At 35.4% G+C, this 20,252-nt stretch overlaps 1 long non-coding RNA gene and 1 pseudogene across 1 annotated transcript; one reads left to right on the forward strand and one right to left on the reverse strand.

The window, feature by feature from the left end:
* Positions 1 to 11,046: 11,046 nt before the first annotated feature.
* On the reverse strand, positions 11,047 to 12,685 carry LOC126721582 (uncharacterized; annotated as a pseudogene).
* Positions 12,686 to 17,173: 4,488 nt separating this feature from the next.
* LOC126720899 (uncharacterized) lies at positions 17,174 to 19,596 on the forward strand. The gene is made up of 3 exons (XR_007653722.1): positions 17,174 to 17,470; positions 18,627 to 18,688; positions 19,074 to 19,596. It is a non-coding gene; the product is annotated as an uncharacterized LOC126720899 (long non-coding RNA).
* Positions 19,597 to 20,252: the final 656 nt, after the last annotated feature.

Raw genomic sequence — 20,252 nt, forward strand, 5'->3', positions numbered from 1 at the left:
CATGAATGTACAATCTTATGCACTAAAAACCGTGACAACTTCCAATGGCCCCTTTAGTTTTGTAAACCAATCTTATGCAGTAGTGGCAGCCCCTGCTATTGTCTAGTATAAATATTTCCTATTTGGACAGAACCTAAGACCAAGACCACTTTTAGATTAGACCCAAATTCACTGAACCCAATTCATTCTCAATGATAAATTTCAAATTTGTAGAGAATATCCCAAACTCTAATCGCAATGCACAAACCCACAATGAAATAAATCATTAAAAAATCAAACCTTCTTCTCAATATCCCTTAAACTTTCAAATACATAATCTCAAAGACCATTGTGATTCAATTCATCTCCTTTCTACTATATAAACCTATCATATTAGCAAAACCTGAAATTGTCTTCAAAAGTTAAATACCAAAACATTAAGACCAAGTCCAAGTTCAATACCAATCCCACCACCAATAGTCTACTAAATTAGTAAAAATATCTAACATATGACCTCATATTCACAGATCCACTTCTAAATCAAAACCAAACCCACAATTCAAAAGAAACCAATACCAAACTCTAATCTCAATACACAAACCCACCACAAAATGAATCATAAAAAATTAAAACCCAAAGATCAGTTTTCCCTAAAAGTTCAAATACAGAATCTCAAAGTCTGTTTTGATTCCATCTTGGTTCAAATTAGAACCTATAAATCCCAAATGAAAACCAAAAAGATTTAGAATTTCAAATTCCTTATGAATTTTGAATTTATATCTAGAAGAGAAACTATACCCTAAAATCAAGTTTCTAAGTGGTATCCACATGAACCCAAATAATAATTCACAAAATTAAATAAATAAATAAATAAATAAAACCTAACAAAAGTAGCATTAACAATACCCAACAAGAATATTTGCAAAAACCTAACAAAAATAGCACTAACAATACCCAACAACAGTATTAGCAAAAAAACTGAATAGAAAATATTAGCAAAAGAAACTATATAGAAAATATTACTAACACAACAATAGTAATTCAGTCAAGGAATCAACAAAAAGATGCAAAGCCAATGAAAAATTTATAAAACAAATATTTAGAAAGAGAGAGAGGGAGGAATAGATTGGACACACATGATCTTAAGAGCATCTCACCATAGAGAATTGAGAGACGCAAAAAGAACGACTAAGAGAGTAAAAGAAGAAGGGTTTATCGGGTGGGCAAGAAAGAAATAAAAAAACATAGAGAAAACGGTTGTTTGAGAACCAAGAGAGATTTCTCTGTAAGGGAAGAAGAACAGTTTGCTACGAGGCCACACCATTTAAATCTTTTCCACCGAAAAAAATCCTAAAAAAATAAAAATAAAATTTAACACAAATAGCAAAAACAAAATCAATTCTAACCCAAAGACCTCAGTTCAAACAAAATCTAACCCAAATTCAGTTTTTATTACCAGATTTTTTTTTTTTAAATTAAAAAATAAAAAATTTACTAGTAGCAGTTTAGGCAATTTGATGTTGGTGACTTGTTGGCTTGCTAGTGGATGATAGTCTGACACTCTAAAGATTCCTCTCTCAATCTATATTTTTTTTCTCTCTTTTTGTCTTATGGTGAAGGATCCTTGGATTAATTTCTCTCTTTCTCAGTGCTTCAGAGTTTATGGGTTCTCTCAGTTTTGTTTGTTTGTTTGTTTGTTTTTTTTTATTTTATTTTATTTTATATATATATATATATATATATGTAGAATGTAAGGCTTTTTTGTTATTTACAGTTAATTCTTAAAAGGTGTATTTAAAACGAATTGAATTAAATAGTTAGTTAAAAACATTAAATCCTGAAAAGTAACAATGTTTGGTGTTTTTAAATGTTAACATGGCATAAATTTATATAGTCACGTGGCGCAATGAGAAGTGGTCAGCAAAAAGTCAAACGTTTTGACTATTAGTTATTACTAGTCGCTAACCCGTGCGATACACAGGATAGTTGGTTAAATAACAATTACAAATAATCATATAAAGCCCCTATGTTCTTTGATTACAAATGTAGGGTGCTCCACATTACACATAAAGACCACACCTTGGTTGCTATATGGCAATGAAAACATTATTGCTAACATTCCAAAAGCTCATACACAAATTTGGGCATAATTTGAATTCATATAATGCTCAACTATAATTGAATTTATAGTCCAATACAATATAAAGTATGCTGTCTTGTGCACTTGTCTGTATAAGTAACTGGATCACTTAAAAACTACTTTATAGTAGTTGACTGAGAAAGACAACACACAGACAACTATTGCAATAAGAGAAACTGAGAAAAGATATTGCAAAATTGATTATATATAATTTTTTTAAAAAAATCGATGCCAAGTCCACATTTTCTTATTTATTTATAATTCAATCCTAGAGCAAGCAAGCTCATTCGTTCATGACAAAGGAAGATACAAAAGCCACTATATATAAGATAAACTCAATTCAAATTATCAAAAAGACATTAAAAGAAACTTAGTTCACAAGTCCACGGAATGTAAAATAAAAACTATGCAATTGAAGCTTAAGCTCTGATACTGGTTTCTTGCCCTCACATAAATCAAAAGAAAATCTAAAATAAATTGATACAAACATGAAAAAGGAAGAAAACCTCTTGCTAATTTATTAACTTTGGTCAGACCATGTATATACTATTGAATTTAGAAGAGAAAAAACAGAATGAATAAATGCTCTTCTTGATTATTATTGAAAACCTAATTAGCTTATATACATTGAGTCACTAACACATTAACAAACTTAACAAACCAGTCTACTAATAACTAACTCAAATATCACATGATCAGCATGTGATGACTTAAATAGCAATAACAATAAACATAAAACTACAGTAGTACAGTAGTCGTAGTAGCACAACAGTGGCATTTAAACGACTTGCGGCTTGTACCAAACTTGACTAGTACTTCTTCAATACTCCCCCTCAAGATGGAGCATATATGTTACTTATGCCCATCTTGAAGAGTAAGTTGCTAAACTGTTGATGCCCCAGATGCTTTGTAAGCAAGTCTGCCAATTGATGCTTAGTTGAGAAATGGAAGGTTTTGACTAGACCATCTTGTATCTTCTCCCTCACAAAATGGCAATCCAACTCTATATACTTAGTCCTCTCATGATAGGCAGGGTTAGTTGCAATGTGGATTGCAACTTTACTATCACAGTACAGAAGAGCAGGTTGATCATGACTGATTGACAAGTCTTTAAGTAAGCCTTTTAGCCATACAAACTCACTGGCAACAGCAGCCATAGACCTGTATTCTAATTCAGCAGAAAACCTGGACATAGTGTGCTGCTTTTTGGACTTCCAGGAAATTAAGGACTCACCAAAAAAATACACAAAATCCAGTGATAGATCTCCTTGTATCAAGACAGTTGGCCCAATCCGCATCACAGTAACCTTTCAAGTGCAAATCTGAGGTTGCTAAGAAAAAGAGACCTTGTCCAGGTGTCCCTTTTAGATACTTAAGAATCCTGTTAGCTACTTGGAGGTGTGGCTGTCTAGGCTGTGGAAGAAACTGACTAACTTGATGCACGCTATAAGCAATATCTGGTTTGGTCAATGTCAAATATAACATCTTCCCAACAAGTCTCTTATATTGAGAAGGATCTGTTAACAATTCTCCATGATAATTTGACAGCTTGGTGTGTTGCTCCATAGGAGATTTAATTGGCTTTGCTGCTAACTATCCAATCTCTGCTAGAAGCTCTAGAACATACTTTCTTTGGCAAAAACTTATGCTTGTGGAGGATCGAGCCACCTCTAATCCCAGAAATTATTTCAAAGGACCAAGATCCTTTAGCCTAAACTTATCATGAAGAAATTGTTTAAACTCTAAAATAGCTTCAAGGTTGTTGCTAGCCACCAAAATATCATCAACATACACTAAGATAACAACAATTACATCATTATGAACTCTTGTATACATGGAGCAGTCAAATTTGGACTGAGTGAATCCATGGTTGATGATTGTGGTTGAGAGCTTCAAAAACCATTTTCTACTGGCCTGCTTCAATCCATACAAGGACTTGGTGAGTTTACAGACTAAATCAGGCTCCCCCTTACTACCAAAACCAGGTGGAGGTAGCATATATACTTCCTCATCAAGGTCTCCATGTAGAAAAGCGTTATTGACATTCAACTGAACCAAATGCTAATCAAGAGCAACGACAACAACTAGTAGAGTCCTAACAATGACAAACTTCACAATTGGACTAAAAGTTTCATAGTAGTCCAAACCCTCTTGTTGAGTGTATCCTTTTGCCACTAGTCTAGCCTTGAATCTCTCAACACTCCCATCAGCTCTATGCTTGACTTTATACACCCATTTGCAACCTATAGGAACCTTACCAGCTGGCAAAGGTGTAAGCTGCCAAGTATTGTTGATTTCAAGTGAATGTATCTCATCAGACATTGCTACTTGCCACCTAGGATCTCTTGCAGCCTCAGCATAGGACTTGGGCTCAGCACAAACAAAAAGGGCAATAGTGAGAGCTCTATGAGGGGTAGATAGCCTATCATAAGAAAAAATAGATTCAATAGGAAAAGGAGTAGTAGGTAAGGGTAGGGGGTTGGCTGAGGCAAGCTAACAGTGGAAATCTTGAAGGTAAACAGGTGCTTTGTGAGGTCTGGAGGAATGTCTGGGTGTGGATGGAGTAGGATTAAGAGGCTCAGGGATAAGTTGGATAGGTTGGTCAGGGACAGGGTCAAGTGTGACTAGATTAGGATCAAGATTGACATGTTGGTCAGGTATAGCATATGGAGAATGGATAGTGGGTTCAAGTATGTGGGGTGTATGGGTGTCAATCACTGGTTCAGAAACTTCAAATGGTGAATCATTAATTTTAAAAGTGGGAGGTGGAAATAAGGAGCCAGCAGAAAGTGGAAGAGAATTAGTAGCATTGTTAAGATGAAAATCCATGGAATGAAAGGGAAAAATATTCTCATGGAAGACAACATCTCTAGACAAGAAAATGGACTTGGTTTCAAGATTGAACAATTTATATCCCTTGACACTATATAGATAACCAAGAAAGACACAAGGAGAGGCTCTAGGATCAAATTTAGATCTATTCCTAGAGAGAGTAGATGCAAGACAAAGACAACCTAGGACCTTAAGGTGAGAGTAAGAAGGAACAATACCCAAAAGGATTTCATAGGAAGTTTTATTATTCAACAAAGGGCTAGGCAATCTATTAATAAGATAGACTGCTGTAAGGACGTAATCTCCCCAGAACTTCAGAGGCAGATTAGCTTGAAACCTAAGGGCTCGAGCAACACTCAGTATATGTTGGTGTTTCCTTTCAACAACTGAGTTCTGTTGAGGTGTATCTACACAACTCAGTTGATGTAAGGTACCCTTGGAAGAGAAAAATTGAGGCATATGAAATTCAGGACCATTATCTAATCTCAGGGATTTAATTTTGATATGAAATTGAGTCTCAACAAAGGAAAAAAAGATTGAATAACAATTCTAGCATCAGATTTGAATTTTAGCAAATATACCCAAGTACATCTACTACAATCATCAACAATGGTTAGAAAGTATTTAAAACCATTAATAAAAGGAACAGAAAAAGGTCCCTAGATATCACAATGAACAAGATCAAAGATGGAAGAACAAATGTTATTCTCATTAAGAAAAGGAAGCCTTTTTTGTTTGGCTAAAGGACAAACGGTGCAAACAGGAAACTCTTTATCACAGAATGTTACTCAGGAATTACTGAGCTAATCAAGTGCAACCTAGATGAAGAAGGATGACCCATTCTATTATGCCACAAAATAGAGTTTGAAATAGTGGAGTTATTACATGAGACAAGACTACAATCAGTAGCAACAGAGGAAGGAGAGTAAACACCAGGATGTGAGAGAATAGTGGGCATGAAATTGGAAAATTGAATTGGGACAGAAAGCTTTGCAGGGTTGGTTTGCTGTATAATGTACAGGCCACCATGCTTTCTACCCAAACCAATTGTCTTCCACTAGAGTAAGTCTTGTATAAAACAGAATTGAGATAGAAAAATGCAGCAACACCTTAGATAATGTGTCAACTTCCCAATAGAGATAAGATTGAATGAAAAGGAAGGAACACACAACACATTTTCAAGAATCAAATCACATGATAATTGCACTTGACCAACATGAGTGACTAAGACAGATATGTGGTCAGTAACACCACTACCAATAATCCATTCATTAGGTAAAAGGGCAAGTGAAATGACAAGATTAGAAGAAAAAACTGAGTGATCTAAGTTGGTGGAGGAATGCAAGCAAAGAGGCATGGAAGTAATAGAGTCTAGGCATTTAGGTTCATCTAAACTATCAATATTAGATATAGGTAAAGTACCTGCAATGTGAAAAATACCAGATGGAAAGGGTTTGGTGACAGGAGCTATTTGACTGATGAGTGTGGCAGCTTGGTGAGTTCCAAGAGAAGAATCTCGATTGCCTTGTGATCCCAAGGTATGGGCCTGCAATATGGACATGAGTTGGTGACACTGAGAAGAAGTAAGAGCCACTGTAGTCAACACCTCCATACTATCTGCATTGTCTAGATTGGAACCCAGTGAAACCTGATTGGCCGAGTGCCCCTTTCCTTTGTTCTTATACCCAGAAGGGTAACCATGAATCTTATAGCATTTGTCCACCACATGCCCAAGTATTCCACAGTGTGATAAACTGACCTTTCCCTTTTACCATTAGACTTGTTGGTATAGTTACCCTTGTTAGATGAGGTATTAGAACCTCTAGAGAAGAGAGCAGCAGATTCAACTGCAATGGCATTATAACTAACTCTTCTTTGCTTCTCTTCTTGAGTGATGAGAGAGAAGACTTGATTCAGTGAAGGCAAGGGTTTCATCAGTAGGATTTGTCCCCTAACAGTTGCAAAAGATTCATTAAGCCCCATCAAGAAATTCATAGTACACTCCTCTTCTTGATACTCAACTCGAGCAGCCATTGAACTACAGGTGCAAATACCACAAGAACATGAAGGAATTCGCTTATAATTGACCAATTCATCCCAGATTACCTTGAACCTTGTGTAATAACTACTTACAGAGAGATTATCCTAAGAGAGAGTACTCACCATTCTTTGAAGTTCAAAAACCCTAAGGCCATTGCTCTGAAGGAATCGATTCTTGAGATCTGTCCAAACTTCTTACGCACAGTATTCAAGTAAATCACACTTGAAATCAGATCCTTGGACATCGAATTGATCAACCAAGAGAGAAACATTCTATTGCATTTCTTCCGACAAGGAAAATTGGATCTGAAGAACTTGTTGGAGCTTTAATGGTGCCATCTACAAAATCTGTCTTGTTCTTGGAATCAAGAGCATAAATGATAGATCGGCTCCAGGTAGCATAGTTCTCTTCAGTAAGAGGCTGATTAACCAGAATTAAGCCAAGATTCTCGCTACTATGCAAAAAATAGGGACTGGATGGTTTTTCCCAAGTAGGCACAGAGGTTTGAGAAGTAGATGATACAGAATCTCTATTGGCAGCTATGGAAGCCATTGGGGAAGCTTGAACTAGGTTTTACAGTGAAATTAGTTTCACGAATTAGAGAAAAATGTGAGCAAAGAATTAAAGAAACTTTGCAAGAGGGATCAACAAAAGAAGAAGAACTACAGAGTGAAAAGAAAGCTTCAAGAAAAACTCAACAATGGAGGATGAGTTAGGAATCGATGGAATACACCGAGCTAACTCGCTCTTATTGAATTTAGAAAAGAGAAAACAGAATGAATAAATGCTCTGCTTGATTATTATTGAAAACCTGATTAGCTTATATACATTGAGTCACTAACACATTAACAAAATTAACAAACCAGTCTACTAATAACTAACTCAAATATCACATGATTAGCACGTGATGACTTAAATAGCAATAACAGTAAACATAAAACTACAGTAGCACAGCAGTGGCATTTAAACGACTTGCAGCTTGTACCAAACTTGACTAGTACTTCTTCAATATATACTATAGCAAGAAGAATACATTTCTTCTTATTAGACTTGCAAAATGGACACTGTACAGAATCAATCAAATTCTAGAAAAAAAAAAAAAAGTGGGGCATTTTATCAAACAATTTGCATGCAAGTAACAAAATTTTTGTTAGTTACGTCAACAACAAAATATTAAAGCAAATTATTGAGAGGGGGGATTTTGTAGAGATTATATACCCAACTTCTTTTGCAAGAAATACTTATCTGATACTCAAGTAAATGAAAGAAATCGAGAATCATATAAATTGGAAATATATTTGAAGTGCTAGAATCAAGTGTCTGATACAACATTTAGTTTATTGGTAGAGAGACACAAATTATAAAGCTTTAGAGAGTAAAAATAATCAAAACCTAAATTAAAAGGGTTAAATCAAGGTAATTGAATCATGCTTCGATTGCATTAAAGGGGGCCCCGGAAAAACAACTTTGAGAAGGAGATGGAACATTACAAGCAGAATACTATCGCTGGAAGAAGGAAAGGCAAAGTGAGAGAACCGAATTGAATTAGAATAATACAATTGGATTTGTGAATTGGGATTATTCCAGAGAAGACTATTATATATATTCAAAGAGAGGGAGAAGAAAGAAGTGAAGCTTTGGTTTTTCTATTCAAAGAAATATACCTACGCTAGCATATGATTCTTGCGAAGCCGGTTCAACCTTCATCACAGACACCATCAGATCAATCAAACCAAAACAACCAAATCTAAATTTTAGTCTATTTAAAATGTCTTTTACCAATTGTGGTTGTGGGATTTCGGCCTGAATGTGGGTGCCTATTTGCTTAATGGTTCATTCTCTTTCTCTCTCCCTACACGGCTACCCCTTACAAATGATTTCTTCTCAATTTCAATTACTTTGTTTTAAAATATATATATCTTACGTGAAATGTGATATGAACTTCACCAACAATTGTGATGAAACCCAATAACAATGATGGTTTGGAACCCCAAGATCGTGTAGACAAGATTTGTTGAGCCTTGACCCGTCACCTAACCAGATGAAAACCAAGACTACGATAGAATTGAAATGCCACAACAAGAATTCCTAAGAATCGCTCAAGAATCAAAGGTGATAAGTTTGGTTGTTTAAACGCCACAAGATTAACTTGATAAGTTCAAGAGTTCTTTTAAGAACCAAGAGGATCACAAGATTCACAAGGAGAATAATTTTCTGAATACTAATCTGTCCTTTTTTTTTTAAATTCGTACTACCAGATATATACTTGGAACAACCCTCCAAGAATAGGAAAAAATCATAATTAGAACTTCAAAAACAACACAAAAATTAATCTAATCAAGTTCCCACGTTTTTTTAGTTTTCTAGGAGTTCTAAAGGCAGTCAAAAATAGCTAAATGACTAGAATTAACATGCCCAGCCAATACCAAGACATCTTCCCATTTAATATCCTTGGAACTTAACAAATTTACACCCTTTTATGGTCAGACCATGCTGGTTGCGAATTTGCATGCATTATCCTCTTCAATTGCTTTGATGACATGGACTAAGCCTTGATTTTTATTTGAGCCCATCTTGGTCTTTTTAGAATCAGCCCAATTCTCTTGGACTAGCCCATTTAGTGCTTCCTTGAAACGTTTGGCTCTAAGTCTTGTAATTGGGCCACTAGAAAATGACAAAGGGTCTTGTGCAAATTCAGCTCCTTCCCAGGTTTTCAAGTTCTTTTTAATGATAGCACGCAACAAGGAAGACAAAGTTCTATTTACTACTTCAGTTTGACCATCCGTTTGTGGATGACAAGTAGTAGAAAACAACAACTTGGTTCCCAATTTTCCCCATAAAGTTTTCCAAAAGTAACTCAAAAACTTTGCATCCCTATCAGAAACAATGGTCCTAGGCATACCATGTAGCCTAACAATTTCTTTGAAGAATAAATCAGCTATATGTGATGCATCATTAGTTTTGTGACATGCAATGAAGTGTGCCATCTTGGAAAATCTATCTACCACCACAAAAACTGAATCTCTCCCCCTCTTAGTCCTAGGTAAACCTAAAACAAAATCCATAGAAATATCAGTCCAAGGTTCACAGGGTATTGGCAAAGGGGTGTACAAACCATGGGGTTTCAACTTAGACTTAGCTTGTTTACACGTGATACACGTCTCACAGATTCTTTCCACATCACGTTTCATATGAGGCCAAAAAAAAATGATCATGCAAAATTCCTAAAGTCTTAGCTACACCAAAGTGACCCATCAAACCACCACCATGAGCTTCTCTCTCAAGCAATTCATGCAAAGAACACATAGGCACACAGTTTATTTTCCCGAAACAAAAATCCATCATGCCTATAAAACTTACCAAATGCTACTTTTTCACATGTATTGAACACATCACAAAAATTAGAATCTTGTGCATACATATCCTTAATGTATTCAAAGCCAAGCATTTTTGTATCTAAAATGGAAAGTAAAGCATACCTTCGGGACAATGCATCAGCCACCACATTTTCCTTACCTTGCTTGTATCTAATCACATAAGGAAATGTTTCAATGAATTCCACCCATTTGGCATGGCGTTTGTTCAACCTTTGCTGTCCTTTAAAATGCTTCAAAGATTCATGATCTGTGTGAATCATAAATTCCTTTAGCCATAGATAGTGTTGCCAATTTTCCAAAGCCCTTACCAAGGCATACATCTCCTTATCATAAGTGGGGTAATTTAGGGCTGCCCCACCTAACTTTTCACTGAAATAAGCAACTAGACGGCCTTCTTGCATCAAAACAGCTCCAATACCTATTCCTGAAGCATCACACTCAATTTCAAAAGTTTTAGCAAAGTTAGGTAAAACAAGCAAAGGTGCATTAGTTAACTTTTCTTTGAGCTGATTAAATGCCTTTTCTTGTTCTTTCCCCCACTTAAACGTCACATTTTTCTTGATGACTTCAGTAAGAGGGGTGGATAAGCTACTAAAATCACGCACAAATCGTCTATAGAAGCTAGCTAAGCCATGGAAACTCCTCACTTGGCTGATTGTTGTAGGCGTTGGCCACTCTTAGATTGCCTTCACCTTTTCCTCGTCCACCTCAATTCCTCCTTTACTAACAACAAAACCAAGAAACACAAACTTATCCATACAAAAGGTGCACTTTTTGAGGTTAGCAAACAACCTTTCTTTCCTTAGAATTTCCAAAACAGATTTCAAATGCATTACATGTTCTTCCAAATTTTTGCTATAAATTAGGATATCATCAAAATACACAACTACAAATCTGCCAATAAATGCACGCAAAACATGGTTCATCAAACTCATAAATGTGCTCGAAGCATTAGTTAAACCGAAAGGCATTACTAACCACTCATATAAACCATATTTAGTCTTAAAAGTAGTTTTCCATTCATCACTTTCCTTCATCCTAATCTGGTGATATCCACTCTTAAGATCAATTTTTGTAAAGACACAAGAACCATGTAATTCATCCAGCATATCATCTAATCTAGGAATGGGATGACGATATTTTACTGTTATGTTGTTGATGGCTCGGCAGTCGATGCACATCCTCCATGTTCCATCCTTCTTAGGAACTAATAACACCGAAACCGCACAAGGACTCATGCTTTCTCACACATACCCATTTTCCAATAATTCACCTACTTGCCTCTGAAGTTCCTTGGTCTCCTCGAGATTACTCCTATAAGTAGGTCAGTTTGGAATTGATGCACCAGGTATGAAATCAATTTGATGTTCAATCCCTCGAATTGGAGGTAAACCATGAGGTACTTCTTCGGGAAGGACATCTTCAAACTCCTACAAAAGAGAAGCAATATTGCTCGGTAATGCACCGGTGAGATCATTAGTACATAAAAGAGCCTCCTTGTACATGAGTACAATAAGGGGTTGGTGTGAAAATAATGCTCTCTTGATCTCACTTTTTTTTGCAATGTAATTGAATTTTTCCTCTCTTGCTCTTATTATGGCCGAATCCCTCTCTCTTTCTTTTTCACTCTGATCACTGTTTTTCTCTCCCTTTTTTTTTTAACTCTTTTTTTTCAATTTCGGCCTTCCTTTCTTTTTCCTTTTTTTTTTTTTTTTTTTCTTCATTTGATTTTTGTAACTTCAATTGGTCCTCCCTGACTTGTTTTGGAGTTAATGGCACAAGAGTAATAGGTTGCCCTTTAAGAGTGAAAGAATACTTATTTGTGAATCCATCATGCGTAACCTTCCGATCATACTGCCATGGTCTTCCCAACAATACATGGCATGCATGCATGGGAACCACATCACATAGCACCTCATCCTCATATTTGCCAATGAATAATGCCACCAACACTTGTCTTGTCACCTTGATTTCACCACATTCATTCAGCCACTGAACCCAGTAAGGTTGAGGATGTTTCAGGGTAGTTAAGGCCAATTTTTCCACCAAATAAGTGCTGGCTACGTTTGTGCAACTCCCTCCATCGATAATGACACTGTAAACTTTGTTATCTACAAAGCACCGAGTATGAAACAAGTTCTCCCTTTGATTACTTTCTTTCTCTTTAACCTGCACATTGAGAACTCGCCTTGCTACCAATAAATCTCCAACCACAGCATTTTGCTCATCATCGGCATCCTCCAAAGATGGCATGTCATCATCATCTACTTCTTCCTCATTCTCCGACTCAAACTCTCCTTGAGCATTTATCACCATCACCCTTTTATTTACACACTGGCTGGCTATGTGTCCCCGCCCTTGACATTTAAAACACTTAATATCACGTGTTTTAGAACTCGAAGCCTCGGTGTTACCTAAAGTGGTCTTTGAGTTGGCACTCTTAAATGGTTCAAATTTTGGCTTATTTTGTAGCTGCTCGTCCCTTTTTGGAGCTGTCTTTCATGGACTGGTGGTAGCCATAGGTTGTCCCCTCCTAGCCAATCCCTTTCGTTGGAATTGTTCCTCCACCTTTATGGCTTGATGCACCATATCCGTCAATTCAACATAGTGCTGCATCTCAACTATATCCGCAATCTCACAATTTAAACCGTGCAAGAACCTAGCCATGGTGGCTTCCCGGTCCTCTTCTACATTAGCCCAGATCATAGCTACCTCCATCTCCTTGTAATACTCATCCACACTCTTGGAACCTTGAGTTAACCTCTGCAACTTTTGATACAATCCCCTATAATAGTGATTGGGTACAAAACGCCTCCTCATAAGCATTTTCATCTCCTCCCAAGTGTCCATGGGTGGTTCTCTATTCCTCCTCCTATTAATCAATAATTGATCCCACCAAACAATGGCATAATCAGTAAATTCAATTGCAGCCAACTTAACCTTCTTTATCTTCGAATAGTTGTGACAATCAAACACCATCTCCATTTTAGTTTCCCACTCCAAATAAACTTCAGGATCATTTTTACCTTGAAAAGATGGGATTTTAATCTTTATGTTTCCTAAATCATTATCCCCCCTAGGACTACCCATCCTTGTTTCTCTATTCCCATACCCACGCTCAAACCTGCCTCGGTTCACATATGGCCTATCAACCTCCTCCGACTCCGCCTCTTCCTCAACATTCTGCCATGGAACACGCCCACCTTGCTGCCTATTAAGGTTATCATGTTACTGGCCCCTAGGAGTTCCCGCTTCTACCCTATCCAACCTCTCATGAATAGGTTCTAATTCAACCCTCAACATACACCTCATCTCCCCTAGCATCCCTTGCATTTGGAGGGTCTAATCCGTTGGTGGTCAAAGTCCTTCGGTTGTGTCTTCTTCTTGATTATTGGACATATTTAAAATCTGCAAAAAAAAGTTAGAATCCTCACAAGAATTGATACACTCGCACTCGTGTTTTCACTCTAAATGGCTTTTATCCTCTTATGGTCTCACACACTCTTGCCTTTTTCCACTCTTTTGTGTCTTCTTTAGTTCTTAATCGAACTTCAAGAAACTAATTCAAAATAAACTAGCAGCAATTCAAAATGAGAAACAACCAAAACTCATCAACAAGGTCAAGAACTTGAATAAGGTGAGAAACAAGATTGAAATGAAGAAATTTTCTTACTGGAAATGATATGACTGAGAAATTTTCCTCTTCGTGTACTGAGAAATCTTTTTTTTGTTTTTGTTTTGTTTTGTTTTGTTTTTGTTTTTGTTTTTTTTTTTTTTTTTTTTTTGTTTTGTTTTTTTTTTTTTTTTTTTTTTTTTTTGAGCAAGGAACAGGAAATAGAATGAAAATAAAAGATAGTCAAACTTATCTTAAAACCAAAGCTCTGATACCAAAATGATATGAACTTCACCAACAATTGTGATGAAACCCGATAACAATGGTGGTTTGGAACCCCAAGATCGTGTAGACAAGATTTGTTGAGCCTTGACCTGTCACCTAACCAGATGAAAACCAAGACTACAATAGAATTGAAACGCCACACCAAGAATTCCTAAAAATCTCTCAAGAATCAAAGGTGATAAGTTTAGTTGTTTGAACGCCACAAGATTAACTTGATAAGTTCAAGAGTTCTTTTAAGAACCAAGAGGACCACAAGTCTCACAAGGAGAATAATTTTCTGAATACCAATCTGTCCTTTTTTTATAAATTCGTACTACCAGATATATACTTGGAACAACCCTCCAAGAATAGGAAAAAATCATAATTACAACTTCAAAAACAACACAAAAATTAATCTAATCAAGTTCCCATGTTTTTTTTAGTTTTCTAGGAGTTCTAAAGGCAGTCAAAAATAGCTAAATGACTAGAATTAACATGCCCAGCCAATACCAAGACATCTTCCCATTTAATATCCTTGGAACTTAACAAATTCACACCCTTTTATGTTCAGACCATACTAGTTGTGAATTTACATGCATTAGCCTCTTCAATTGCTTTGATGACATAGACTAAGCCTTGATTTTTATTTGAGCCCATCTTGGTCTTTTTAGAATCAGCCCAATTCTCTTGGACTAGCCCATTTAATGCTTCCTTGAAACATTTGGCTCTAAGTCTTGTAATTGGGCCACTAGAAAATGACAAAGGGTCTTGTGCAAATTCAGCTCCATTTCCACTTGTATGATCAGCATGTCTAGCTCCTTGGTGTGCATCAAAACGGTGAATAGATACCAAAACTTAATTAATAAGTAAGACAAAAAAAGGCACAATAATTCAGTGTTTCATAAGTTTGTGTAGCCACATGACGCAATGAGACGCGGTCAACAAAAAGTCAAACGTTTCGACTATTAGTTATTATACAAATATAGATATAGATGGGTTAAATGTCGGTTGAGTTTCCACATGAACATGGACTTTGAATGAAAATTTGTACATTTCACGGGAAGAAAAAAATTTAAGAAAAAAGTCCAAGTCAAGTTCATGTCAATGTGAGTACGATTTCATCAAGCACCTAGGTGGCATCATTCATATAATAATTTACAATAAAACTTAAAAAATCTGGAAATAAAATATATAGTAAGAGATTCAAAATTGGAGACGTAAAAATTAAAAAAAAAAAACATGGACAGGAAAAAAATGATTTTGCTTTTATTAATTATGCATGGAAAGAAATTAAGCATGGCTGTTTGAGTCCACACAACACAAGATTTCCCAATTGTGCATCTTCACATCCGTTCCCATTGCAAAATTATATAAGTATAGTCCATCCTCTTTTGCTTTCCAAAGACAAAAATCTGCACCACAATCTGCAGAAGAAGAGTGTTGTGCCAATAATTCTTTGGCGAAAAGAGAATTCCCAATATGTGCCAGATTGAAGACTTCTAAGGCCAAGATCGTCATCTTTAGATTTACAATGGAAGTAAAGCACTTCGTTGCCAAGTTCGTTGACAATTCGTACATAGTTCTTTTCAAAAAGTTTGGATCTCACTGTAAATGCACTGCTAGTTAAGACAATAACTAGCCATAAAAATGATAATTGGGATACTGTTCCCTGATTCATTTTTTTCCAATGTTTCGAGAAGGTATTGGTTACACTTAAAATGTACATTCCTTTTGTTTTATAGCTATACATGTCAAGTAGAATATAACTCCTCTTACTCATGCTTTGTTTTCTGCTTTATGCTCTACTAATACATAGTTTACCCAAATATTAATTGATAGACTATTAATTGTACTTTAAAGTGTGCCCTTAGGGCATTAATTAACAAAAGCCATAATTATATATATGATTAATTATTGTAATAAACACCTATTAATTATTATGATAAATGCATGTTAATAATTGTAGGGGCAATGACCCAAAATAGTATATTGGGCCTTGGGCCTTGGGCTTTGTCCGAGGACATTGATAGGTCCGAGAAGGAGCAAATAGTAGTTAAATGTTCCTAATTAAAGTCTCAAAGGTGGGGAACAATTGAAAGGTTGTCTGAGGAGGAACTCCTCCTCGGATATGATAAATATAGTTCACAATATGTACTCCATCAGTTAACGTAATCCTCCAAAAAGCTCCAATGATAGAGACATGCCTCATGAACATACGAGAAGGAAAGAAACCTAAAAATATCTAAGGGAAAGCTGCTACCACCCATTAAATGCATTGCAACTACTTTTCTGGTCGCATTTATGTGAAGAAGACCTCTGAACAGTACTATCTTGGCTACCACAACTCACAGAAAACCAGAGAGAGTGTTTGATGGGACAAGTACTCAAGTAAGGGCTCGGATGATCAATAAGTGTAGGGTGAAGATGGTCCAAAGGAGGATATATAAGGTGAAAGACTCTTCATCGAGAAGGAATCAGAAAAAGAGAGAAAGAACACTGTAGTAATCTAAATTGTCTCTGTATCCAACCGTGATCAATATATACAATCGTGATCTCCTCGGACTGAAAGTCCATTGACATCAAAAACTTTTTATTTGTGTTTGATTGTCATTTAATTCAATACTAGCCGTTGTTCAACTCATTAGGTCCTAGTTCTTTGACCTACTCTCTACAAATTTATTGTATTGGGCTCATTGAGCCGAGATCCCATACATTTTGGGCTTGGGCCACAAATCGGGACCCTACAATAATAATTATCATAATAAATATCTATAAAAACACAATAATAATTAATAGTTATTTATTACAATAATTAATCATAACTTTTGTTAATAAATATCTATAAAAACACAATTATAATAAATAGTTATTAATAATTACCATAATAGGCACACAATATTATTAAGAGAAAACGTTCTGTCCGGAGCTGGCAGAAAAGAGGCTATTTTCGCCACCAATCAGGAGTTGCCACGTCAGATATTCAATGAGGCCTCAATACACTCTATCACACAGGATTGTAGCTCAAATAAAACCAAAAATCACCAAACAGAACAGAACGTGTTCAGAAGCCCTCTCCTCTAACCAACGGAGCTGCCAACGCCTCCTCTCCTCTGCCCAAACAGAGCTGCCAACGCCTCCTCTCCTCTGATGAACGAAGCTCCTCCTCGCCGCTGGAGCCGCTGCGGCGTCGTTCTAAGTCGTCGCCCACGCACCCAAATACCGCGGTTTGTTCCGATTAACCCTTTATTGTTTGATTAGTTATCTCCCCAATATTTAGGTTTCGAAATTTTGATGGGTTTGGTTTTTTGGACGTTAATCACTTGCTTTGGTATGGGTTTTGCTGTATTTTGGTACCTTTGTGCGTTTTGATTGGATTCCAAAGTGGTTAAGTTCAACCTTAAACAAATCTGATTTGTCTATTATGAGAATCTTGTTTTCTTGTTCCAGCTAATTTTGTTTGGGTTTCAAACCATGATTTTTTTTTGGATGAAACTTTTTGGGGTTTTTCTTTGTATTTTTTTGGATATCAATCTGTTCATACTGGTATAGGTTTTGGATTTTGCTTTTTTTATTTTTTATTTATTTTCATAGTGAATGGATTTTTTAGTTTTATTATTTTCTTTTTCGTTTTATTTTCTGGGTAATGGAGTGGAGTTGTGGTTATTATTATTAAGGGAAGTGACACCAAAGTCTGCTATACAATGGAGATTTCATCTTTACATAACCTATGAAATGTTGACAAGATGCAATCCGTGCCAAATTGCTAGATTAAGCAATACCACCGATATTGTTCTCAATATATGTGATTTTAGTAGCCAATAATGATTTCAGTTCCCTGTTGAATGAATGTATGTAAACTTTGTAAGCTAACTCCTTGTACTAAAAACAATACTTCAAATACCAACATGAAATGTTCAATAGTTGTACCCAATGAGCTCTAGATGCAGAAAGAGGGTTTGGACTTTGAATTCCTTGTGGAATCAATTTTAAAACTTATGAAAAGTATTGCTTTGCACCAAATAAGCACAAAAACTAGAAATGTACATTATAGTCATAATGTAATTGGTAACTGGGTGCTATAGAATTGTACCTTTTAATTGATCCATAACCATGACTGCCCATTACCAAAATTGATGCATGGTGTTTATCTATAGCCTCACACAAAACATTCCGGGGATCTCCTTGACTCACTTCAGTTGACACATCATCAATCTGCACAGAAATTTTAATTCATTAATTCTATAAGCTATAACAATAATTCTTACCATAATGCAAAACTTCATTCTAGAAGGTCTGGCCGACCTATAGGTTCCAATTCTCCAATAATACTATGTCAATTATTTAGTATCTAGAAAGATCATTTTGAGTGTAATTATGCAGGCCTTGCATACAATTAGTGCCATTTGCAAAGGTTAGCAGCAACATGACACTCACTCAACCATGTAAGTCACAGCCGGCTCAATAACATTGATCTTTTATTTTTATTTCTTTTTGTTAAGCAGGTACTATAATTCTAATTACATAAATCTTACACACTAATATATTATTAATCACAAAAAAAAATTAATTCAAAAAATTTATTATTTATATTATTAAAGTGATACTAATCATATTAATTGTCAGTGACTAGTTTTTATTTTTTTTATTTTTTTTTTATTTTTATAATATTTTTAGTAGCTTTATCATTTCCTTATTTATTTATTATGCACACGTAATTGTCCCCAAATCGAGAAAAGGGAAAGATTTGAATAAATGAGTTCTACTTTATAAGATATGATCCTAATCGATTGTACTATATATGTGATTGTTACCGATTTACTGTTGCAGATGTCCTTAGCCTTCTGAATGGCATTAGTGGCTGACTTCCTCAAATCTGAGTCCAGAACCTTTACTTTGGTCCTTCATTTTTACTATGGTTGTTGAATTGTCCACCGTGAACCTAGGCCTTTGGGACACAACTGGTATCATTTATTTGATAGATATTATCATATTCTTAGTTTCAAATATAATTTTATATTACTTGTAATTTCAATTTTTTCCTACTTGTAATGTCAATTTGCTCTCTATATGTACCAGAGTGCAATTAAAGATGTAGTTGGAGCTGTTTTATGTAGTGTTTATTGAGTTGTTGAGCAGGGTGTTCAAATGTACCCTGCCTTTGTTGTGCTTATGTGGAATTAATTTGAATTTCTAAAAATTCAAATTGCAACCAGTTTTGTATTAAGTTGTTGGATTTACTCTTTACTTGTATCCTAAAACAAGTTTGAAATTAAACAAGTTTGCCAAATTGGGCAAGTTTGGTATTGTAATAGCACAATATTTGAATTTATTCTCAATCGTTTCTTATGAATTTTTCTTCTCTTTTGTTTTTTATAGGTTATTTTGAAATTTAAAATTACTTGAATTGAAAATATGAGTGCAAGCAACAAAGAACCTGAAACAATCTCACTTTATGATATGGTGGATGATGAGTCAGAAATAAACAAAGATCAAAATGATGTAGACTTGTCATTGAATGATTCAAATCAACCTTTTGCATGCAATAGGCATTTGGAACCATGTCTCAATATGGTATTTGATAAGCTTGAGGATGCTAAAGCATGTTATAATGCATATGGAAGGCGAAAATTGGGGAATTTTGTGAATTTCATTATATGGAGAGAAAAATTTGACCCCCCCCCCCCCCCAAATATGGTTTTTTATTTATAAGGAATGAAGAGTTATAATAATAATAATAATAATAATAAAAAACACATTTGAAAGGTGACTTATAATTTCATTGCCAAAGAAAATACACATTTGAAATATCACTTATGTTGAAATAAACACTCTAAAATGTTGCCAATGCTCTCTTGTCATTCTACAAAATTTTCTAGTAAACATGTTTTTTTTTTTTTTTTTTTTTTTTTTTTTGCAATTGTTTCTTGAGTGAACGACCCTTCTTACTCGAGTAAATTCTTCAATAATAGAAAAAAAAAAAAATCAACAAGGTCTTTACAGAAAGTT

This window comes from Quercus robur, chromosome 4, assembly GCF_932294415.1.
Source record: "Quercus robur chromosome 4, dhQueRobu3.1, whole genome shotgun sequence".
NCBI lineage: Eukaryota > Viridiplantae > Streptophyta > Magnoliopsida > Fagales > Fagaceae > Quercus > Quercus robur.